This window comes from Pyrus communis, chromosome 11, assembly GCF_041283825.1.
Source record: "Pyrus communis isolate YQ-2024b chromosome 11, ASM4128382v1, whole genome shotgun sequence".
NCBI classification, from domain to species: domain Eukaryota; kingdom Viridiplantae; phylum Streptophyta; class Magnoliopsida; order Rosales; family Rosaceae; genus Pyrus; species Pyrus communis.
In genome coordinates, this window is record NC_142575.1 from 20,786,241 (window position 1) to 20,812,646 (window position 26,406).

At 43.5% G+C, this 26,406-nt stretch overlaps 1 pseudogene; it reads right to left on the reverse strand.

The window, feature by feature from the left end:
* Positions 1 to 213: 213 nt before the first annotated feature.
* LOC148693062 (protein FAR1-RELATED SEQUENCE 7-like) lies at positions 214 to 5,397 on the reverse strand (annotated as a pseudogene).
* Positions 5,398 to 26,406: the final 21,009 nt, after the last annotated feature.

A 26,406-nucleotide genomic window follows, 5' to 3' on the forward strand; every position in this document is an offset into this window, starting at 1 on the left:
ATGTGTTCAAATGTTCTCACATGTTCTTAGTTAGGACAAAATTTTTCCTTTAGGAATGTACTACATAATATGAATGACATTGTAACCTGCTTGTATTGATAAATTATGAACGACTTTAATATCGTTTAGTATCTAAAAAGATTTAGGTATCTACGTTTTTTAAGACTTTTTGCCATTTCAATTTCGCCCTTTCCCCAACAATTCATGGCTTCACTACCCTTCCCTCCCTTCTAAATCCCACGACCAAACCTCATGCTGTATTTCCAAAATTGTATCCTTATGCCCGATTCCCAAATTTGTGACTACCCAAGCCCACCCTTCCATGCCCAATTCCTTCTTCTTGTCTCCCATTTCTTTGTTCAAAATTTTAAATAATTATAATATTAGTAAAATGTTTTGAACAACTATTATTTATGACTACACTAAAGGAAAAAAAAAAAGATTAATACATTTTTTTTTGCCAAAGAGTAAAATATTTATTTGAAGTAATTGAGATAGTTGCAGTGTGATAGTGGACATAGAAGATAATTTTTCCTCTTTTTTTTTTTGGCTTTGGTCCTTAATATCACTTTCCAAGAGAATAAAATTAATAGAATTTTTTTATTTATTAAAAAGTGGGAAGACAATGGAATGGTTGATTAGCCCTTAAATATATTTAGTATTAGCCTTGAGATAAGTGCCTTACTTCATCATTTGTTACTACTTCAAGTACATCAAGTATGGATGAGAACATAGTCATTATACTTACTACAGTACCAAAGTGTGAACCCCAATGTGTTTTGCAAGCACGTTTCAAAGTAGTCTCTTGATTTTTTCTTTTCCCACTTGTAAACTCACCATTGTTTAGTGCTTTAATAACTATAATAGATTGCTTCATTGATATGTCGCGAGATTCATCAATCAAAATAAAGAACAACGAAGTGCCAATATCTTTAATAAAAGGCCTTGATGGTCTCAGTTGCACAAGCATTTACAATGTCTTTTTGAATATCTAGTGATGTCAATATGTGATTCTCTGATGCATTTGTCAAAGTAACTGCTTTGACTTCCTTATTGTGGTCGGCAAGAAATTGTAGAAGCTCAAGAAAGTTTCCATGGTTGCTTGAATGTTCATATTCATCACTACCACGAAATGCAAGCCCTTGTCTCAAAAGAAATCGACAACAATCAATTAATGCATTCAATCGAGCTCCATATTGAATTTGAGCTTCATCATGACTTTTAGAGAAAAAGATTGGATATGTTGCTTTTGACTCCTTAAAGCTTCAAAATTACTCCATGCTTGATTGTGTGCATTATTGACACCTCCAATATGAGTTAGAAGTAGCAACACAGACAAAAGGCATCATCTTTTTCTACATTGTATTCCAACTAAGTAGGAAAATCATCTAACCAAGCAAGGTTAAATCATCTTTGTGTGTCTCCATATTTCTTGTAAGGGAAATTATGGGTTTTAGGTTGTTAAGGACTAGCTAGCATTTACGCTATTCGTACTTGATCTCGAATATTATCATTGTAACAAAATTCGAATTCACTTACCAGGATTTGATGGAAGATTTGACAAAATAAATTATGTCCCTATCTTGTCCTCGGCTATCTTTATTTTTCTCAATAATGGGGGATGGTGGTGGCTGATATATTTTTTAAAAACCTCTTCATCAGTCATATTGATACCAATAACATATAAGGTCTCACATCCCGGCCGGGGAGGGACCACTTCCCCGGCCCGCTCCACCACCGTAGCACGATATTGTCCGCTTTGGGCCCCGACCACACCCTCACGATTTTGTTTCTAGGAACTCACATGAGAACTTCCCAATGGGTCACCCATCCTGAGAGTGCTCTCGTGTGTTACTCGCTTAACTTCAGAGTTCCCATAGAACCCAAAGCCAGTGAGCTCTCAAAAGGCCTTGTGCTAAGTAAGGATGAGAATATACATATAAGGATCACTCCCCTGGGCGATGTGACTAAGGGCCCAACGTCTTCATCGGTACACACTCGACCAGGGTTAGGCTCTGATACCAAATGTCACATCCCGGCCCGGGGCGGATCACTTCCTGGGCCCGCTCTACCACCGTAGCACAATATTGTCCGCTTTGGGCTCCGACCACGCCCTCACGGTTTTGTTTCTAGGAACTCACATGAGAACTTCCTAATGGGTCACCCATCCTGGGAGTACTCTCGTGCGCTACTCGCTTAACTTCGGAGTTCCCATGGAACCCGAAGCCAGTGAGCTCCCAAAAGGCCTCGTGCTAGGTAGGGATGGGAATATACATATAAGGATCACTCCCCTGGGCGATGTGGGATGTCACATAAGGTTCATACGTAATTTGTAGAATTTATATAATAAAAATCTCAAAATTAGAAAGCTAAATTTTAAATTGTAATGCCAAAAGCAAATTAATAAAATAAAATACCTTGTGCAGTTGTGCAGTAAAGCTTTGGCATCAAATTTTGATAATCCGAATGTTTATGAAACTCAAATTCAATTGAGTTTTGGTTGAAAAGGGAGGAAATAGGGAAAGATTCTAGAGAGGACAGCGTGATGAATTTTGTGGGGATTAGAGTCTAGAGAACTAGGGTTATGAAATGGGGGAGCAACCGGCAACAATTAAATTACTTTTTAATTTAAATCTAATCATGTGGGCATGGGTCATTGGGGATGCAAAAGGTTCAAGTCATTGGGGATGCAAAAATTTTCTTCCCAAAATTTTAATTGTAATTTAATTAATGTTGGTCATAGGAAATTGGAATGCATAATGAGTCATTAACATAAATTATTAATGACAATTTTTTAAATAAAAAATTCTCAATAAGGGCATCCGCCCCTAGTTCTACTGTAGCTCCGTTCCTGCCCATTGCCCGTCTATCGTTGCTATGCTTATTACGGTTCAAGTCTCCTAAGCTGCTAACCGTTCCAGACTGATTGGGCTAAAAGAGGCTCCTCTAACAATGTAACTTTGAACTTTTTCAGACTTGCATTCCTGCAAAGTTTTCAAGTTTGGGCGTTGTTTTCAATGTTTTCAAAGTTTGGGCCCTATTCCAAAGTTCAGGTGTTGGGAGATGAGTTCTCCATGAACTTGTATTCATATAGACAGTAGCGTTGCGATTGGGTCCGTAAAGGGCTATCTACATATTCTCGGAAGGGAATCAAACTGCATGTAGTTTATGTGGTGCTTTGCTTCGTTTTAAATCACTTGGAGAGGATTGCAAGGGGTCTAATTTTCTCTTGCAGGGGTTCTTCTTCTCAGCATAGGTTCTTTAGTTTATAAGTTCTTGGACCTTTCACTGCTCGGCGTTACTCTCAAGTAGCGAGGCAAGATCCTGTCTTCAAACGGAACCTTCCCATAACATGTAGTCATTCCTGACCAAGGATAGCTTTGTAAGGGGATGGGTTGTCCATCATATTGGAAGTCAGCAGATGTTTAGATGGTTTCGTTTGAACCATGAAACGTATCGTTCCTAAGGTGCTGAGAGGGGTTCTATTAAGAGTTTGGATAATAGACTTTCTTGAGTTAATTCTCTCTAGGATATCCATCCTTGTAGTTGCTCCCCTAAAGAGGATATTGACTTTTGACCCACTATCAATAAGGATTCTACCGACCCTAGAGTCTGAGATTTGTGGCCCGACGACGAGAGTGCCATTAAAGGGTGGATAAACAATTTTTGGCCTGATGAAGGCATTCTTTATTCAAGGTTTTCCCGAGATCATCTTTCTCCCATTATGCGCTCTTTTGAAGTACTCATGTCTTCCTTTTACGTGATTGATGCTTAGAAGAAACTTCTTGTCTATGTGTCGGGGAGATAATGGTCTCAGAATCTTCTACAGTTTTGTCGAATACGTTGTTAGAACGATTTTTTGGGTAAATTATTCCGAGCGTGGATCTGTCTTTCTTGGGGAAGCACAAACAATGAAACTTGCAAATTGGGCGAGGGTGTTTTCTACAGTTTTCATTCTTTTACTCATCCCAGCGACCCTTGACCTTTGTTTGATTTGTAGGTTCCTTTCAAGATCTTTTACTGACTTGCGTATCTTCAGTACATCATCCCAAACTTGATCAATGAATGACGCATCTTCTCCATTTGAGTCTATGGCTTTACCACGAGCGATCTTCTGGGCATTGCTTACATGGGGTAAAGTGATTTGGTCAAAAGGAATATGAGTTCTATCTCAATGAAAGCCCCAATTGTTGGAACTAAATCCGCGTACCTCCGTGTGAAGGGATTGAGCATAACTCCGAATAATCCTGAGCAACTTGCAAAGCAATAAAACAACCATAAGCAAGTTTTAGACCAAATGACTGGGTGTGCCAGCCAAAAGCTCTCTGAGGGTTAAGTTATTGAATAATTTTTAAACTCAAGTAGTAGGCAAGAGAATTGAAGTGTATAGATTGCGTTATCGTATGTGAACCCTAGGTGGGTGTATTTATACCGTGGGAAAGATACCTTTTTAGGATGGAATCCTTGTTCTAAGGTGAGAGAATCCAAGAGGATATCTATTATCTAGTTAGTTGATATTGCATCCTCTTAGAAGTTGTGATTACTTGCGACGCACGGCTATCTATAGATTGTAAGGATTCCAAGACTTGTAGGACATGATTGTGTCCATAACTAGATCTTATCGCGTGTCTTGCGGAACAAACATAGTCATCTAGTGGAGTTACTATGACTCCGCCAAATGTCCCCGAGTAAAGTGATGGCGATACCCTGCTCTGTCTGATACAACTCCACTCAGAGTTGGTGAGTCCATGACTGGACTTTTAAGGAAACAGCATTCGGATTAGACTTACTCTGGCCCTCAAAAATCATAGTCTCACATCCTAAATGTCCTCAAGCCATGGTTTATCAACCAATTCATGTTGTTCCACCAATGTCTTCCACCTTGCCTCAAATTCTTTTTTGGTTTCGAGATCCTATATGCACTCATGCAAATCCTTGAAAATGCCCTCAACCCAACCATTGTCATTAAATTTGTTAATAATAAACCATATGCAGTACTGATAGAAGGTGGTTCTAAATTTGTTGTCAATTGCCTTTGCTATAGCTCCATCTTGATATCTAATTATGAGTTTGGGCGGCTCACTTAGCATAGCTTTAAGAATTTCTTCAAACAACCACTCAAAGCTTAGTTTTTTTTCATTTTTTCAAGAATGCACAACTCAATATCGTGGCTTGGCCATGATTATTAACTTCTAACAAAAGAGCAAACATCATGTCATACACATTGGTGTTGAAAGTGATGTCGAACACAATCACATCACCAAAATGGCCATAACCACGTCTTGACTTAGCATCATCCCAAAAGAAATTGCCAAGTGGTCCGCCTACGTCAATCTCCATCTTGAAATAGAAATCATCGTTTTTCTCTTTCTCATCCTCAAAATGGTTTTTCAGCATTTTCGCATCATACTCGGATTAGATGAGCTCGCAATTGCTATTCACCATTATACATATCCTTTGAGGTACAACCAGTATTTCCAATTCCTCCACTTTGCACATTCAATAAACCCACTTGTTTATTATAGAAATATTTGTCTACGCACATTGTTCAATCATGGCCCTTATTGCCTCTAAAACTCAATGATGTGATCTAAATAAGTGTGAGACACTTGACATATGGTGGTTGTGTCATTTGTTGAAAACTATTACAACAAACTTTTTCACAACCAATTCCCTATTTAGTCAAGTTTCGCCTTGCACTCTGTTCTAGTTCTAGCATCTCCCCTCATACCTTTCCGATTGGGTTTGGGATTAGCATCCACCCTCTTTTTTCCTTGTTTGAACCAAACAAATTGTTTCCTTACCCAACAACTACCGTCACTGGACTTTTTACTACTGTGCTCCTGAATCTCAAACTTCGCTGCAAGTGCATAAGTGTTGAAAACAAAATACCCTTTATCAAAATCTACACCAACACCAGATTGATCCTTTGCATCTACCCCCTCTTTTTCCACAACAATTTCTTCTATTTCTAACTCATCTTCAATCGAGTTAAACTTCAATGTCTACCTGCTACAAATCTACACAACTTATCAAAACCCAGCGCAAGTTTTGCACCTATATGTCTAAAATCCAATTTCACGATTTCAACTAATCCACTGGTAACCACCATCCATTATGGATTCAAATCCCAAAATTATAACAACCAAAATGCAATGGAAATGGATTATAACAGTGGTTTTGGATTTGTTCACAGAGTCACCTTCACAATCTGGGTTTCTTCAGATGTTCTGGATGAACTATCTTTGTCAACTCTAATCAAAGCACATATTCAATCCACATGAAATCGAGCGCTCACACCCTTCACCACCTCCCTCTCTCTGCCTCTCTTTCTCAGCGAAGACAATCTTATCTCTCCCTTTTTTTTCCTAGTGAAGAAAACCCTAATCTCCCTCCCGTCTAATTTCTTGTTCGCAAATAAGGTCTGAATCTGACGTACGAACATTTTTTAGTTATAGTTCCAAGAAACTGTTTAAAAAAATTTGACACTGAAGTAAAAAAGAAAAGGTGCTACTTTTTCCCACATAGGAAGACGAACGTAAAGAAGAATTGAAAAAAAATTAACAAATCCTTTTCTTCTCTCATTTCCTTTCAATTTCCAATGAGCACATGACGAGGTTGTTAATTATATGATTATTACTTAAGTGTTGATTAATGTGTTCATTTCTTATTTCTGACACGTCATATGGTTTGCAAATTTGGTCTAAAAGTAAAAAGGTTTACCTAGCATCACTTATTAAACAATCTACCAATCTCAAGGATTCACTATTTTGAAATTCTTCTAAATTTTTTCCTCTTTCTCATAATCAAATCAAGTCAACAACAACAACAACCAAGTCTTATTCCGCTAAGGGGGTTGTTTGTATGAATTTACATCCAAATGAAAAGTTCAAGTCTACTGAGTACCTACTTGCAACTGTGTTCAATATTAGTTAAAGGTATTTGATTTCTACTCATTCAAATTCTGTTTAATTTAACCACCACATGGTGATTCAGTGATTGGGGACGAATTTCAGGCATGTATTGCACATAACATGTTATGGGTTAGATTCCTAGCGTTGCTAGCGCTAGTGAATCACATGATTGTGCTCAGGAGACAGCTAAAATGTCTCTATAATTTTCCCAACCCCGGAAATAGTAAATTGTCGCGATGAAACCACCAACTAGTCCATATTTAAAAAAAAATCAATTTTGTTTAAATTGTTTTTGACTAATTGTAGTTTTCTTTTATCAAAAAGATTAATTGTAGTTATTAGTGTTAGATCATTTAAGTTTGATTTACAATCAATTAAGAGTAATGCTAGGGAGACTAAATTTGTAGACTTATTTTGCAAACTAAATGATGTGTCACCAATAAGAAATGAGCATGTTTGTCGACGTTTAAGTAATAATCCAATCATCAACTTCCATGTCATTTAGTTTATAAAATTTAGTCTACAAATTTAGTCTCTATAGCATTACTCATTAATTAAACCAAACACGACGCGATGAGTTATTGGAGTTTTTCCCCTAATTTGTAATGCTTTATTTTTGGATTTAAGTCATACAAATAATCAAATTCGATTTTCTTCGTTCGTAGTCATAGCGAGGGCGTTTATCAGGGTTTGGCTTCCTCCAATTGCTCTGAGTGTGAAGGAGTAGGGATATTTTTTTTTTTTTAACTTTTTGATTCATTTATTATTATTATTATTATTATTATTATTATTTTAACAAACAATAGTATTTACACTAAGGGGAGGGGATAGGCTAGACCTCAAAATGGCTAACCATAATGTGGTTCAAATTCACCTTTGGCAAGAATCGAACATAAAACCTCTCACTTACAAGTGAAGAGCAATACCACTGGACCATATGGAGAAGGAGTAGGTTGAAAAAACAAATTATGAATGAAATTAATTAGTTTTTTTAGAAATAAAATTGTCTAACTAATATGTCATTAAAGAGGAATTTCGCCATGGGCCTCACGAAACTTTGGACAGATCCTGCTAAGTTAGGGATATTAGTCACTTAGACCATCTTTGGAGGAAATGTCAAATTATAAGAGTTAAATTATAAATTGATGGCTGATGTGGCAATATAAAGTCTTATGTTAAATTTTGTATTTCTCCAACCGAATTGTCAAATGTTATTTTATTTATTTATATAGAGTTTTAAATTATTGTAATTATTAAAAAAATATTGAAACAAAACTTTTATTGGTCAAAATATTAGTGGAATAAGGGATCCATGTTACATCCCACATCGTCCAGGGGAGTGGATCATGTAAGCCTTATATGTATATTCCCATATCTACCTAGCACGAGGCCTTTTGGGAGCTCACTGGCTTCTGGTTTCGTAGGAACTCCGAAGTTAAGCGAGTTCGCGCGAGAGCAATCCCAGGATGGGTAACCCACTGGGAAGTTCTCGCGCGAGTTCCTAGAAACAAAACCATGAAGGCGTGGTCGGGGCACAAAGCGGACAATATCGTGCTATGGTGGAGTCGAGCCAGGGATGTGGTGGGGGTCCGAGCCGGGATGTGACAATTTGGTATCAGAGTCAATCCCTGGCCGGATGTGTGTCGACGAGGACGTCGGGCCCCTAAGGGGGGTGGATTGTTACATCCCACATCGTCCAGGGGAGTGGATCTTGTAAGTCTTATATGTATATTCCCATCTCTACCTAGCACGAGGCCTTTTGGGAGCTCACTGGCTTCGGGTTTCGTAGGAACTCCGAAGTTAAGCGAGTTCGCGCGAAAGCAATCCCAGGATGGGTGACCCATTGGGAAGTTCTCGTGTGAGTTCCCAAAAACAAAACCGTGAGGGCGTGGTTGGGGCCCAAAGCGGACAATATCGTGCTACGGTGGAGTCGAGCCCGGGATGTGGTAGGGGCCTGGGCCGGGATGTGACAATCCACCATTAAAATGAATAAAAAAAAAATTTGATATTGATGTCAAATTTGACTCCTAATAAAAAAGCCTTCTAATCCAACAAGCAAATAATAGTTCAGTTTGATAGACTTTTGATGTCAACTATGCACAGTGAAATTCTACCCATGATTTTGACATCTTAGTTGAAGATGCTCCTAAGTGTCAAATTAATATCCATTTAGCTAATACAAAGAAATCAAATAAAATTCTAGAATTAAACTTTTAATATCATATATTCTGTTGCAATTGTAAGATCATCTAAGTTTGATTTACATTTAATTACCCAACACGATGACCATGTCTTTATATAGTAGTATTATAAGTAGTCGATAACAAAGTTAAAGGAGAGCAATGGCAACCTATCGACCAATGTGATGCTAACATCATGGTGCTCAGAAATTGTCAGTCGATCCACAAAACAACTCAATAATTTCACACTACAACTTTCCAAACCAACTACTTGAAGAAAGTAAATTTTATTAAATCCTAACTATATATAGCATATAAGAGTAAAATAGCTTGCTCTTGTCATGACACACTCTGATCCGGAATGTCTACTAGGATTCTGAATTGAGCTGTGCTGGCTGACACCTGGAAGGTGACGAAGCCAAAAAGTGTAGTGATGTGGAAAATATGAATAAATTTAAACCTAATGGTGCCTAAATATAAGAGTGCATTGTAAGTGGGAATGAACTCATTTCACGCGTGATTACAGAGCATAAGTAAAGTACAGTAAGGTAAGATAAGGATTATACCATCATAGGTAGCCACCTATACTGGGATATGCCAAGAATCCTCGTCAATACGAAAGCTCAGCTTCTAAAACCTGGAGGGGCGAAAAACAGAAAACGTGAATGGGCAAAAACAAAGCTTTTTAAAACCATTTCTCTTTCCAAAAATAATAACCACTTACCGTAAAACCTGTATAATTTCCCAGAAAATAGTAATATATACGTATGTAGAAATCATGCTCAAGAGTAGTGAAAAACCAAGTATATGTCATGTCGAGTATATCAGCAATGAAATAAGTAAGCCAGGTGAAATAAATTAATGTAAAATGATATGCCAGTCGGAGTCACCTAACGTGACCTGTACGGCTCTAAACCTACACACGAGTCGGAACCACCTAATGTGGTCTGTACGACAGGCTGGGTGTAAATAAGTACACTTAAGTGCTACAATCACGTGAAAGCTATGCGAAGTATCACAAGTCACCTACGAGTCAGAACCACCTAATGTGGTTTGTGCAACAGGCTGGCACTTGCCTTGGATCCAAGGTGAACATGTGGTGCAGAAGGTGAACGATCACGTGAAGGCTAGGCCCTGACCTCAGGCGAAGCACTAACACCAAGGTGCAGGATAATGAATACTAAATGCATCCAGGCATAACCATACACATCACAACCACTAACATCATAATGTACTCACCTGTAGCTTACTTGGGCTTCGCAGCATCATGCAACATTATGCAAAGGTCTTGGGCCGGGATGTGACATGCCAATCACCTAAGTTAAAGTTGTAATTATGGGCTAGTTTGGCGTTGTTGTAAAAAAAAAAAAAAAAAAAAAAAAAAAAAAATTGCTTCTGCTTTTCTACGATTTCTACTGTCATTGACAATAGTTTTAAAAAAATACCTTTTTTTTTTTTTTAGCAAACACATCTAATGTTCCAGATTTTTTTAATAAGCTGGTTTTTATAAAAGTACCAAAATCCCAAACTAGGCCTATATTAACTTCCCAAAAAGAAGTTAAACTCATAATTATATACTAACTTCTAGTAAAAAAAAAACAAAGTATTTCATTTTATGTTAAAAGATAGTCATTTAATACTACGGTCTAGTAATCATTCCTTTCCATTTATAAATAAAAGGTTTAAGATTTGAATATTAAGAATCACGAATTAGCAATTAATTTCTTCTCCTGTAGAGTCAAGCAGTTGACTGTACCCGCTAAACATTATAGATGCCGAGAGTTATATAATAATATATGGTATGGTCGAGTAGCTACATATGCATATGCTTTCACCGTACGCGCTAAATAGTACAAATGCCAAGAGTTATTATTATATAATAATATATGGTATGGTCGAATAGCTACACATGCATATGTCTTCATTAGTCATCCATTACGTTCAAAAAGATTGCAAAATTAAATACAGACTAATGCCATGCAGCCTAGGCTTGTCAGCTTGTGGTGAATACATGCAAATAGGATGAATATGAGACCCGAAACTAGCCATATTCAAGTTTGAAATGGTCGAGATGGTCGAGCTACACGTGCATTTGTCGTAGTGACGTTGACAAAGTTTATGTTGGAACTAAATTTGCGCACCTCTGTGAGTGGTGGTTGAGTATAAGTAAGTTGCAAAATAGTAAAACAATCGTGCCTAGGACCGGGGGAGTGTGTCGGCCAAAGGTTCTCCGACGGTCAAGTTAGGGAATGATTTTAGACTCAAGCAGTGGATAAGAAAATTGAAGTGTTTAGATTACGTTACCCTAGATGAACTCTAGATGTGGGTGAGGGAAGAAAAAATAATAAAAGCTTGTTTATGCGAAATGACCATGTTTTCCCTGATATTTGCTTACATTTATGCACAAAACCATATAATAGTGATTTCATTAGTCTTTGGTTGACAAACAGAGTTCTATAGTATATAGTTTAGATAAAATAATAATTTAACATGCCCATTAGAATGAAAAAAATTTTGACATTAATTTCAAATTATCACTTCAACCTTCAAATAAAATTTTGACAATTCATATTTTACATCTCTATGGGACTATTAAGAGATGCTCTTAGATCTTGTCGAACACTATTTTAAGTTTACACACATTCCTAGAACACTACTATTTGTGACATAAAAGAACATGTTTTTGTTCAAAATTCTAAAAGAATCCACAAAGCCTGTATCTAAACTCTGCCTGCATCTCTTAAATTGAAAATAAAGAAGTCACAGTTAGCAGCTACTTTGTAATTTGACCCTCAAAAGCTGCCCATACTTTGCATAAATATGGATTGATTCTCATATATCCGAGCGAAGTATACTTGGAGCAATCTTATAATTAAGTGCATGGCATGTTAAGAGTTGAATAGTGTGCTTCTAAGTTATGACAACTACACAGTTGAAAGAAACGACAAAACATGTTAATGGAACCAAAAATCAAAGATAAATCGAATAATCAAATCTTTCACCGACGAATGCGAACGTATGGAGGAGTTATGAGCTACAAATGCATTATCTTCGTAGTGGAGAAGCTTGGAAAATTAAATATATACCATGTTTCTCGGGATGTGGCTGATAGTTACCTCTCGTAATGTCTTGGACATCAGTAGGTGAGAGCCAGCAACTAAATATTGCTTTTCTATGGCTGTGTTTCCACTTTCCATACAGTTGATATTTTCACCGGAAAGAGAGTATAAAATAATGATCATTTTTATTTTTTAAAAAAAGAAGAAGTTATAATAGTACATATAATAGCACTCTCTCAACGTTCTTTGGATCGAGTAGTAGTGAGACACAAGCAAAGATCATTAAGTTTTGTGAAAATCATAAGCATTAACAAGATATTCGTAACTATGATATCATGATACTCATGCCAGGAATTTAACTTAACACGATCGTGACCAGTGACCTTCACTACTTGTGAATATAAGTTCGTAACGATTATGTGAAACTCCCTTATATTCTAGCATCAAATTCATGCATGCAAACTAAGTAGGCCTCCTTAATCAACATACAAGAATAAGTTCTGACTCAAACAGTTATGTAAATTGCATTCACAATTCACAAAATTATAACTGGAATTAATAAACTCATATTGCATATATGATCATGGTTTCAAAGTCTCCTCTAGCTAAAATGAGTTTAGCCTCTCATGTTCACAACAAAACAAAGAAAACTTAAATTAAATATTGAGAACTAAGATAGATTACACCTAAGAACATTCCAACAATCCAAACTTTGAATGGCAGGCACGGCTCCAAGGGGTTTTCCTCTCCTTTTTCCTTGCAAGGCTGCAGCACAAGGTGGTTGTGAAATTAGGTTGTGGTGTGTTATGGAAGGGTGATGCGGAATTGGGTTGAAAGATGGATTCAATGATGGCTAAATGGTGAAGAGATCAATGTATGAATGGTTGGTCTCCCTTTATTCTTGCGGCACAATCCTCTAATTCAAGGAAAGAAGCCACATCAATAATTAATTAATTTTTGGGAAAGATTTGGACTTCAAATCCTCAAGGAAAAAGTCTAATTAAAATCAGAATCCAAGAGGGAAAAGGGAAAGGCTTGCACGGCAAGGAAAAGGGAAAGAAAGGGGAAGGGTTTTTGCAGCAAGGAAGGGAAAGGAAGGGAAAGGGTGTGGCATCCCCTTAGGTGTAGGATTAGGCCTTCTAGAACATATATTTAAGTGTCCTAATGTGATTTGGGATCCTCTTTGTAGCTGGAACATAAGTAGGAAAAGATTAGAATTGACTACGTCAAAATAAGGTAGTTTGACTCATGTTTCCTTTTTTGTAGCTGATTCCTTGTCTTCCAAGTCTTGAATTAATTTCTTCAACTCTTTAGCACATTCCTAGCCCTTCTTGAACTTCAATTTCGTCCATCCATCTTGCTCCAAGCATGTGCTATCCATTCCAAGCCCAAAACTGCTCCAAATTGCACTTTCTTGCAACTTTAGCCCTTTAGACCTACAAACACACAAAAATAGCTTAAAATACTAAAATAACTAGGATCTAACAACATAAATGCAAGAAAACAAGCTAACTAAGTCACATAAATATGCTCCTATCAACTTGTTTGGACCCAAATTATTATTGCTGGGCCGAGTAGCAGGATGCGTTCGGCCCAAGGTGATGACAAGTAATATGGGCCGAATAATAAGGCCCGGGCCAGCTGGCAGGGTCGGCCAAATCCTATCAGAAGTAGTCCAGATAAATAGAAAGGTCGAGGAAGTCCTGGTGCAACTAGGATTCTCGACCAGCAAGGAATAAAGTCCCGAAAAAAGGAAAATTCAGAATCCCAGTAGGAGTAGGTTTGTTCGAGGAAGAGGCAAATTGGGACAAGGACTCCCAATCCAAATCGGAGTCGGTTTCAGGGAATGGGGCACTATAAATACAAGAAATCATGCAACAGAAAAGGACCTTCAACTCAGCATACAATTGCCCTGCGCAAAACCTCTCAATCACCTTGAGATTTTTTCCTTTTCCTTTTCCTTTTCCTGCCGACACACCTTCAGTTTGGATAAACAGCACTGTGGAAGCAACCGGCGAGCACCTTCAGTTTGGATAAACAGCACTGCTGCCGCAGAATCAGCCGCCCAAGAAGCATCTTCAGTTTGGATAAACAGCACTGCGTCGAGGTCGACCGATTATCTATCCAAGTCTCGGTCGAGAAAGGTTTTCAAACCTTTGTTGGCAGAGGTCACCTTGCTAGCCTTCTCGGCATAGTTAGGTGTTACGAATTACATTGCTCGGCGTACTGGTCGCCGAGTGGTTTTATGATTGGATACTCACAAGTGAGTTTCAGGGTTCGGCATTCCGACGGCCGAACTACGTTTACCATCAAGACATATATCACGTTCGAGTACCTGTGCCCATACACCTTGGTCTCGATTCGACGTGCTTATACTCTCACGAATATAATCACAGTGACCGAATCGGGCTCGGACGATTTGTGAACTCCGCAGAATTAGCAGCCTTGTCTTCAGGCTGTAGAACCCAGAGACCGAGAGTGTTCCTTCCTCGGTCGCAATCGCAAATTAAAGAAGTCAGCAACGCGCTCAAAGCTACATCAACAAATTTTACTCCTCGGCCAGGCTCGGCCGACGAGTTGGCACGCCCCGCATTCGACCGAAGGACGTAGTTAGCTTATTAGTTATTCGGCCTGCGCGCCACGTAGGTTTTGTAATTTTTAGGGTCAACATTTTGGCACGCCCAGTGGGACCATTGTGCTAAACCTTCGGAGTTCATGACCATTGAGACACGGTCTACGAAGCAGAAAACAACCATGGGAAAGTCAACAACTGACTTGCCAGTGCAAGGCCTTGGGCAGGATTTGCATTCTACAAAAAATCCGATCATAATTGCGCCGCCCGAGGCCACTAGTATAACACGCCGGGAGAATGAAGTCTGTCTCGGCGGACAACCTTACAACCCCACAGTCCCGAATCAAACAGCTGGAATGTTCATGGAAGGGATTGTAGAAGATTGTGATGACGATGGTGGAGAAGGTTCCGATCCACCAACTAGGACATTCCTTCGAAGACGACTGGATGAACAATATCGTCAGGTCGAGCAGTCGATTGGTCAGAAGATGAATGATTTGCTAGACGCAATACGTAGTAATAGCGATACACAGACCAGAATGCTTGACCTACTAGTCAGTAAAGCTTTCGAAGATGGCCAGGTCGGCCAACCGCGGCAGCTTCCGACGAATGTGCCCATACCAGCCGAGAGAGGGTCCGCTCGGCCACAATCAGTCCCCTTAGAAAGAAGAGGACCAGGGAATAGAGCCGAGGGACCAAGCCAGGGAGAAGAAGTCGCCTCCATAAACGTGACCGAAGTCCAGAGAATGATTGATTCGGCCCTAAAAAAAGGGCCGAAGTTTCCAAAATTCATTCACCCGTACCCAGCTTATGTGGAAAGGTTTGAATACCCACGAGGATTTAAGATCCCCGATTTCAGCCTCTTCGCCGGGGAATCATCATTATCCTCACTGGAACATGTGGCTCGGTTCACAGCGCAGTGTGGGGACGTCAATAGTGATTTTTACAAACTACGACTGTTTAACTTTTCACTGACAGGCTCAGCTTTCGCCTGGTACATTAATCTTCCACCCAACTCCGTGCAGAGTTGGGAAGAGTTGGTCGAAAAGTTCCATGAACAATTTTATCGGCCAGGGATGGGGATGTCCGTATCCTCCTTGGCCAGGATGGCTCAAGCATCTGATGAATCTCCAATGGAATACCTAACAAGGTTTAAATCGGCCAGGAATTGGTGCCGAGTGCCACTCCCCGAAGTAGAATTCGTCAGGATCGCCCTCAACGGATTAGACGTGGAATACAAAAAGAAGTTTCTGGGGGCAAATATTCGAGATATGTACGAACTTGCTCAACACGTCGAACAATATGAGTATCTGCTCCGAGAAGAGAAGATATCAAAGTCACCATCCCGGGGGACGTTGTATAAGAACCCCACGGTGAGCTATGCATCGGCCGAAAATGAAGACCCTCAGTACGCTAGTGTGGATGCAGCCGAGATAATAATAGACAAGCCCTATGTTTGCAAGGCTTTGGCACAAGTAAATACCAAAGACGCCAAAACACGTTTGACCGCCGAGGAAACGGCTAAGTCATCAAAAGTATACACTTTTGATATCACCAAAGCTGACGCAATTTTCGATCAATTATTGGCAGCAAAAATCATCAAGCTTCGGCCGGGGCATACTATCCCTAAGGCCGATGAATTAAAAGGAAAGATATACTGCAAATATCATAATTCTAATAAGCATGCAACCAATAATTGTGTTGTGTTCCGGGACACAATTCAAAGCTGGATTGAAAAAGGAAAGTTGAAATTTCCGGAAAAGATGGCGGTCGACGTTAATCCTTTCCCTTCAACAACGATTGGTATGGTGGATGCTCACCTTCCCAAAAACAAAGGGAAGGCCGAATATGTCCCGGTGCAGCATATCCGTCGACCAAATGGTCAAACAAGACTAAAGCTTGATATCTTTTCAAATGCACCACCAACGGAACAATCGGCGCAACCCGCCGATGAGCCGATGACAAGGTCAAAATCCGACGGAACTTGTGGATCGAAGGTGTTATGTGACCATTGTAAAACACCAGTGGAGCCTGGAAGGAAGACATCTTCAACACCACCTGCGGCCCCTACAACATCGTCGACAGGTTTAAGTTCACGACATCAAGTGTTTGATCGACTCGGCCCACAAGTACGGCCGAAAGACCAGACCTCGGTCAGGCGACGTCTGGATTTCGACGCACCTTTCTACAATGAGGATTATTACTCGCGCAATGCTAATAGTTCGGCCTCACCGGCCGATCGCAAAACTTTCAAACCACCAAGGACATCGGATCAACGCTGGTACAGTTACAATTCTCCGACTGGTTTGTATACGGCACTGTCCAAATCCCAAAAACGTCGTCGTCAACGGATAGATTGCATGGCTCGGCGACGAGGAGCGCAGGCCAGCCCGGCCAATCAATGGCAACCAAAACAGGCCGTGGAAGATAGTAGCGAACGGCCAACCCCGACTATCATGACCGAGTTAGCCGAAGGGAAGAAAGTAGCGGAGGCTGATATCGAAACCACCATTGAGGAGGCTGAGAAACGTATTAAGATCCTTCTCCGGCCTGGGGAAACGAGAGCTCGTCTAGGGTACTTTACAAAAGAGGCCGAAAGGAAACTTTCTCCGTTACCACCGCGCGAGCCGCTTATCAAAATACGGCGCAACTTACACCCTCCGTTCCTCGGTGCATCCATGGAATACATGCGAGAATTTCATAAGAAGTACTCCGCAAATGACTTGTACGGACTCCCCAAGGCATGTCAGGAAGCCCTCGACTTGGCGCTAACTTGCCCTGATGCCGAGCAAATTATCCAGAAAACTTCTGATCCAGCCATTAAAGCTAGGTTTCAACATATCCGGGAGGCTCGGGTCCTTGGTTTTGAGGTCGATCCTTATACAGATATCGACGCCGCCGAATTACCCTTTTCGCTCGAAGACCTTCAGCATTTACGATATCATTTCGAAGTCTTCTCGGCTGTATCGCTCTTCGGCCTCACGGCCGACGAGGAAAAACGGATAGCACGATTGGATACCTATTTAGACACAAGAAACGCCCGTATTGCATATGAAGAACGAGCCCGTGTAACAAAGGACCAACGAAAATCTTCGGCAGTACACATCGCCGAAGGAAATGGCTCACCCGCACTCGATTTGGTTCCCACGTCTCGGATACCGGCTTTTACCGAGGAACTCAAAAGTTTGATCGAGGATTTTCCGACGACTGCTACAGAGGATAGTTCTCCGGAAGACGACGACCATGACCCCATGGGCCCCTCGGTCCTCGAACATATGGAGATCAGTATGGTCCACGTCCTACCAGCTGAATTCCAACCGAGTACCCACCAGTCAAGTTTCTTGGACGGGGACGTAGTTGCCGAGGAAGCAACACAAGTAGACTTCGTCGCAAACGACGACGATAGAGAAAACCAGAGCGGGGACAACCTTAAAGCCGTTTTGGCCGAGCTGTTTCCCCGCTCCCCCTCGGTTAATCTCCAACACCTGAAGCCGTTGTACGTCACGGCTCACATCGAAGGATTTCCCATTTCTAAAGTGTTTGTCGACTGTGGAGCCACAGTCAACATTATGCCGATATCCGTCATGAAGGCCTTACGTCGTTCTGATAATGAACTCATTCCATCAGGAATCACTATGAGCAGCTTTGTTGGTGACAAATCTCAGACCAAAGGGGTGCTCCCGTTGGAAGTTAGCATTGCCGGCCGTCAACACATGACGGCATTCTTTATCATTGATTCTAAGACCGATTATAACGCATTACTTGGCCGCGACTGGATCCACCAAACCAGTTGCATTCCTTCCTCACTATACCAAGTCCTCATCTTTTGGGATGGCAAATCGGTCGTAGTCCACCCAGCCGATAACCAACCATTTGAAACCAACATGATTCAGGCTCGCTATTATGATGATCACGTCGGCTACATCACCCTCCAAGGCCTTAACGAGGATGGGCGGCCGACGAGAATTTCGGTACAAAAAGTGATTGAGGTCGGCGCCGAGACTGTCCAACAGGATTCGGCGAGACTTGGCTTGGCGAACTTGGTCATCAATGCCGATGATTGAGCACACCACGAAAGAACGGCGTCAGGCCGCGGTTTCATCTACAATGGAACGTCTGCTGGCCCATTGGTACGCCATTACCAAGCAACCACATTCTGGCATCAATTTGATCAAATTTCTGGCCGAAGCAGATAACGGCCCCGTTCTATCGTTCGATAAAGTTCAGGCTGCACCGGCCGAACTCGAAGACCATCGACCTCAAGTCAAGGACCCGTTAGAGGAAGTTAACGTAGGCACGGCCGAGGATCCTCGAACATTATTTATTAGTGCGTTACTCCCACCGTCCATGAAGGTCGAACTCCGTAAGCTACTCCATGAGTTTAAAGATTGCTTTGCGTGGAGTTATCATGAAATGCCTGGCCTCGACCGAAACCTTGTAGAACATGAGCTACGCATCAAGGAGGGGTGTAAGCCTTTTCGACAACCTCCTCGCCGATTTTCAAACGAAGTACAACTCGGCATTAAGGAAGAATTAGTTCGACTTCTGAAGGCCGGGTTTATTAGGACCGCTCGGTATGTCGAATGGTTGGCCAATATCGTCCCCGTGTTAAAGAAAAACGGTGCCCTTCGCATTTGCATCGATTTCCGTAATCTAAATCTGGCTACTCCCAAGGATGAATATACGATGCCGATTTCAGATTTATTAATTGATGCCGCAGCTAATCATGAACTGCTATCTTTTATGGACGGTCATGCGGGTTACAACCAGATTTTCATCGCCGAAGCTGACGTCCACAAGACGGCTTTCCGTTGCCCGGGGGCACTTGGTACTTACGAATGGGTAGTCATGCCTTTCGGCCTCAAGAATGCCGGCGCCACATACCAACGAGCCATGAATATGATCTTCCACGACTTAATCGGTACAATCGTCGAAGTTTATATCGATGATGTGGTCGTAAAATCCAAACGCCGTCAAACACACCTGGACGACCTAAGGCAAGCGTTCTATCGCATGCGCAAAAACAACCTCAAGATGAACCCGGCCAAGTGTGCTTTCGGTGTTTCGGCCGGTAATTTCCTAGGATTTTTGGTACACCATCGTGGCATCGAGGTCGATGAAAATAAAGCCCGCGCCATCATCAGCGCCCCACCTCCGACGACAAAGAAACAGCTCCAGTCGTTACTCGGGCAGATAAATTTCCTCCGGCGTTTCATAGCCAATTCGGCCGGTAAAATGAAGGCATTCTCTACGCTCCTTAAACTGAAGGAGACCGACCGATTTGAATGGCGCGAAGAGCATCAAACTGCGTTTACGCAGATCAAGGTGGCCCTTTCCACTCCACCAGTGCTCGTTCCACCTTGTCGCAACAAACCTCTTAAGTTATACATTTCGGCAACCGATGAATCCATTGGTTGCCTCCTCGCGCAAGATAATAATGTCGGGCGTGAACAAGCTATCTTTTACCTTAGCCGAAACCTGAATTCCCCAGAGATTAATTATGCACCTGTCGAAAAACTTTGCTTAGCGCTGTTTTTTGCCGCATCCAAACTTCGGCATTACATGCTCCCCACAGTTACGCAGGTCATCGCCCAAACCGATGTAATTCGTTACATGCTGACTCGGCCTATGGTCAAAGGCCGAATCGGGAAATGGACACTCGCCTTATCCGAGTTCAGCCTTCAGTATGTACCACAAAAGGCCGTCAAGGGACAAGCCCTCGCCGACTTCCTGGCACAACACCCATCCCCTTATGGTTTTGAGGGGGGCGACGTCGACATCGGTTTCGTCACCACACACGATAACCATTGGACTATGCATTTTGATGGTTCCAGTACTTCGACCTCGGCCGGGGTCGGTATCGCAATTCAGTCGCCGGACCACTGCCGATGGTATTTTTCTCTCAAGTTAGATTTCAGCTGCACCAATAATCAGGCCGAGTATGAAGCCCTCATTATCGGCCTCCATGTTTTACACGATCTGCGGGCCCCCCGCATTCTCGTCCTTGGTGATTCTGAACTTGTGATTAACCAGCTGAACGGCGTGTTTCGCTGCATGAGTTGTACTTTAGCTCCCTATCACATGGTCGCCACCTACCTGGCGGAGTCATTCGAACGAATCACATTTGAACACATTTCACGTATTCACAATACTGACGCCGACGAACTCGCCCAGATCGCCTCCAGAGCACAACTCATGGGGGGCAAACTAGGTCGAATTGTGGGAATTGCGACCACGGGTCAACGATCGTACCCCGCCTTGATCAATCAGCAAACTCTCCAACGCGCACACGTAATACGTACAAGGGTAATGTCGCTCCCATCCCTACTAGAACGAGGAGATCCCATAGAAGTATGTGCCGTCGAAGTAAAACCAGATGATTGGAGAAAGACGATGTTACGGTACCTCGATAACCCCAATGGGAAACACGACCGAAGAACGAAGGTGCTCGCCACGAATTATGTGTCGTATCAAAATGAATTATATCGCAAGGGCGAGGATGGTTTACTACTATTGTGCCTCGGCCCACACGAGGCTGCCCAAGTAATGGCCGAGGTACATGAAGGAATTTGCGGAGCACACCAATCTGGACGAAAGATGCGCTGGTTGCTCCGACGACACGGTTATTTTTGGCCCAATATATTAAAGGATTGCATCGAATATGCACGGAGATGCGTATCATGCCAAATTCATGGACCCGTGCAAAGAGCCCCGGCCGTATTGCTACACTCGGTTACTAAACCATGGCCGTTCAGGGGTTGGGCAATGGATGTAATTGGCAAAATCACGCCGTCATCAGGGGCAGCGAAGCACGCATGGATAATTGTAGCAACCGACTATTTCACTAAGTGGGTCGAGGCAAGGTCATACGCCGAATTAACTGCTAAAGAGGTATGCAACTTCGTAGAGGAGAATATTGTGACCAGATTCGGCGTGCCAGAAACAATCATAACTGATAATGGCACTATATTCACGGCCGATAGGTTTAGGGAATACGCGGCAAGTTTGAATATCCGACTCGAGCAATCTACGCCGTACTACCCACAGGCAAACGGACAGGCCGAGGCAAGCAACAAAGTGTTGATCGGCATCCTTGAAAAAATGGTAAAAGAGAAACCTGGTTTGTGGCATTTAAAGTTATATGAAGCATTATGGGCATACCGAACTTCACCCCGGACGGCCACTGGAACCACTCCTTATGCGTTAACTTATGGACACGATGCTATGTTACCGGTCGAGTTGAGTATAAGCTCGTTGCGAGTAATCGAGCAGAATGATTTGTGCAGTATTGAATACAGTCAAGCGATGCGACAAGAGTTGGAAGACTTAGAAGAAAGTCGAATCGACGCAGGTAACTTGCTGATTGCGCAAAAGAAAATTGCCGAACGAGCATATAACCAGCATGTAAGACAAAAAACGTTCGGCGAAGGAGAATTGGTTTGGCAAACTGTGTTGCCTGTTGGAATCAAAGACCCCAGGTTTGGTAAGTGGTCGCCAAATTGGGAAGGGTCATTCATCGTTCACAAAGTCCTCGGCAAGGGGGCATATCATTTACGAGATCGGACGGGTTCAGTTCACAAATTGCCGATTAATGGAAAGTTTTTAAAGAAGTACTACCCAATTACATGGGAAATGCAAGAGTAAGACCATTATACTGACAGCAAAACGACCATTGTATTGATGGCAAAATAACCATTGTATTGATAACAAAAAGAATCATTACAAGAGAACAAATACAATGATTTAAACTCCTAGGGGGTCGAGGGGAGGAAAGTCTCAAGGGCAGCTTTCAGCTCCAGCCACTTCGCCTCGCTCAAAATTATCTCAGCCTGCCGCGTCTTCTTGTTGCACTGCAGTTGCTGGATACGCCGTGCGCCGGCAGCGAAGGCCGTCAGCCGAGCCTTGTTAGCCTCAAAATCCTTCTCAAGCTCGGAAGCAGCAGCCGACCTTTGGCGTCGAAGGTCAGAAATCTGACGCTGGAGGTCAGAGATCTGGCGATCAAACTCGGTCAGCTTTGCTTTCTTTGCCTTGAAAGCCTCCATCTCTACTTGGCCAGCCTCATGCGCGACCTTGGCCACCTTCAAATCGTCCTCGGCCTGTAGGGCACGCTCGAAGATAAGAAAGTGTTGCCGAGTCCGCTCCAGGAGGTCGGTTAGGAAAGAGATGCCCTCCGGGCTCAGGTGACCACCGCTGGCGAGGTCATTAAGACATTCTCCAACAGAGTCAAGCCCCTTGCACCGGAGAGCTTGAGAAGCAGTCAGAGACAAGACTTCGTGCAGCTTCACGAAGACTTCGGCGGGCGTGGCTCCCACCGATTCGGCCGGAGCAGCAGAGGAGCCGGCCTCACCGGTCGTGCTCTGGAGTAGAGCGTCAAGCTCCACTTCCCACGACGGCTGCACGTAAAAGAAAACTTTGAGAAAGAAAGAAGACGTCGTGACATAATGCATAAAAAAAGGGAAAGTGTTTTAGACCTGCCGATAGGAGACTTCGGCCATGCCCTCTGGGTCATTGCTCGAACCCAGGGAACTTAATGGCCGAGCCCAGTGCCTTAGACCGCTACGCAATTCACGCGGCCGATGGAGGTCATCTACATTAGATGGCCACGATGGCGGCCATGAAATATAGATAACGCCCCTCGGCGCATAAAATTGCCGGTGATACGAATGTTCGGGCACCTGACATTTAATAATCTTTTAAAAACATGTGCCACACAAAAAAAAAATCAGCACAATAAAAAGCGAGACTCACGAAGGCCGAAGAGACTTCCTGTGGAGGAATGGGGGGATCTTCATCCTGCGGATGGATCGGCGATTCGGCCGTAGCCTCAGGATCGGCCATCGGTCTCTTGCCACGATCCGCCGCAGGAGAACGCGGTCGAACAGTCACCTCGACAACCGGAGGAGGATGGACGGGAGGAGAGCTAACTGGTCGACGACGGCGCTACAGCGGGACCTCGTCGCTCTCACTCTCGACATCCTGAACAAAAAGAGAATATTTAACGTTACGACTAGAAACCTAAAGAAGCAAGTGGAAGCAGAATTATACCTCCAAAACGACCGTTGGAGACAAGGGTGCTTCGACAGGCGCAGTCGACTTCCCCACCTCAGGTACCACGACCGGCTCCGAAGCTAGAGTAGGTGCGACGATTGGATCGGCCGGGGAGACGGCTGTAGGATTCGGGGTTGGAGATGCCGGGGTAGCCGGCACAGTTGGAGAGCCGGCAGGAGCAGGCGTCCCAGTAGTGTCACTGGGGACGACATGAATTTCCCGGTCGCCCTTCTTCGCCAACTTCTTGACGCGTTTAGAAGGGCGAGGAGTCTTTTCTGCCGGCTCAGTCTCTTGGTGGGGGCGTTTGTCAGGGACCGACCGTTTGGTGACAAGGGTCCCCTTCTTGGGCACCAGCTTCTTCGTCCTTGCCACCGCGGTGACCACCTCGACAGTTTTCGACCCGCGACCCCCTGAAATAGCAAAGCAATTAGTAAACAAAGACAAGTGAGTTTTTCTGAACTGGCAAAGCAATTAGTCAACAATATACCTTGGACCGACTCCTTAGGTTGAGTCGAGGGCACTGATCTGGGCCGGTCACCAAACGCTTTGCTTACCACGTCTTCGGCCGAGGCACCGAAGAAGTCGCCAGCGTACTCGTCCCACCAGTCCCCAAACGTATCGGTGCCCAAGGATTCCGGAACGGTTGGCCGAAGACGGAACTTCTTGCACCGCTCCTGAAACTCCTGCTCCATCGTCCGGCACTCCCTCTCGGAAGAACCAGAAAGACGTCCCCGGCTCAGGAGGGAACGAGAGACGATCAGGGGCACAGGGCAACCTTGGAGGTAGCCGAGCTGTCGGGCGACAAAGTGGGGCTGGTAGACCTCCCAACCGGCTCGGCGAGCGTCGCAACCAAGGGGAAGGTCGCGAGCCAGTACGATTGACCCCCAAGACTGACGAAGGCCCGCGTCCTCGGCCAAGGCCCAAGTTGCCATCGGAAGCCCGATTGACGCAGGGTACTCCTGGCGCCGGCACACCAAAAACTCGTCGTCCGAAAGAACTTCGAGACTGAAAAAGTGCTTGAGGACCTCGTCAGCCCGGTGAGGAGGAGCCGGTCGAGAGGCAAGTTGGGGGCCGAGGGCGGCCGAGCGCTGGAAGGCGGGGACCTCAGGCCGAAGAGTGGAAAAATAGACCTGCAGCCAGAGTTGGAAAACCCAGAGGGGCCCATTCTGGTGCGGGTCAATCTTGTTGACGGTCGTCTCGGCCAAGCAACGAAAAAGGTTGGCGAGAATAGCTGGGCTAAGCGCCAGAAAGTGACCACTAGCCAGGGCCTGGGCCACTGGCATGTTCTCGACCAAACACTTGTTCGACCTGGTACAACAAATAAATTTGTTGTACCAATAGAAGAGGAAGGCTTCATGTTCTCCCTTCCTGAGACTCTCCTCGCCTCGGCCGGCGAAATGGAGAATCAGAGTATTGTAGTTGAAGAAGTTCTTGTGAAGCTTCTGAACTTCTTCTCTTGAAGGCTCCCGACCGCCTCGGCTGAGCGTTTCGACAGCCCGCTCGTCGAAAAGCGCCTTCAGGTCGAGGAGGGAGGGGCTTCCAGAAAGAGCGGCATCGATTGGGAGGCCGGATGGTGGAGTCCCAAGAATGGCCGAGATGTCAAGGATCGTAGGGCCGATGGGTCCAAATGGAATGACCATGGTGTTGGTGGCCGAACACCATAGGGTCAAGGCCGCCATAAGCAGCTCTTTGTCCATGGCAATCTCCATGGTCGAGAGCAGGATGGCATCATAGATGCCAAGGGCTTTCCACTCCTCGCCGAAGAATGATCTCATTCGATCCACCCAGGCGGCCCAGGCTGTGGTGGTCGAGGGCCAAGCTCCTTGAGGCCGAGCCAAGCACCATTTGGACCAGTCGACCCCTTGAAGCAGGGGTGCTAGGCACTGCTCCTTGAGAAGGGTGGTGATGGACATTGGCACGGCATCTCTGAAAAGGGGGCCCAGAATCTGATGAGTCGTGGCCATGTCATTTTTGAAGCGTAGGGTTTTGATTGCGCTCCGATCGATGAAGTCTTTGCACTTGTTGATTTCGTCGGAAAGTTTTGAGATAAAGGAGGCCATTGGAAGAAGAAGAAATTGCAGAAAGGAAAACTGGGAAGAAATCGCAGAAGGAAGAACTGGGAAGTTTGATTGGGACGAACAAGAATGAGGAAATTGAAATTTTAGGATTTCTGAAAGCGTAAAAGGCGAATGGCAGAAATATGGGTATTTATAGGCTTTTCAGGATGAATATCAAACGTCTGGGATTCAAAAAGCACTGGTTCAAATTGGGGGGAAATTTAACCGGGAAGGGTTCAATCATTTCGGATATGTTGGGAACCTGCGAAGAGGGGATCGAGGAGTCGAAAATCCAGGACGCACGATTGCGTGCGACGCCAGTTTTAAGGCATTAATGAGGATGAGATGTTCCAGTTATTACACGATCTCGAAGCCCACGATTGAAAGTTTTAAGAACGGCGGAGAATCGACACGTGGCCACGCGTTGGGGGCAACGAGGAAAGTGCAATCATGTCTAATAAATGCGCAGGAATAACGGTCATTAAGGAAGTAGAGTCCAAAAGAGAAAAAAACGTTTTCGCTTCTTCAAGGTCGAGGCCCGACCAAGAATTAACGGTCGGCGACCTCAGAAGCGAG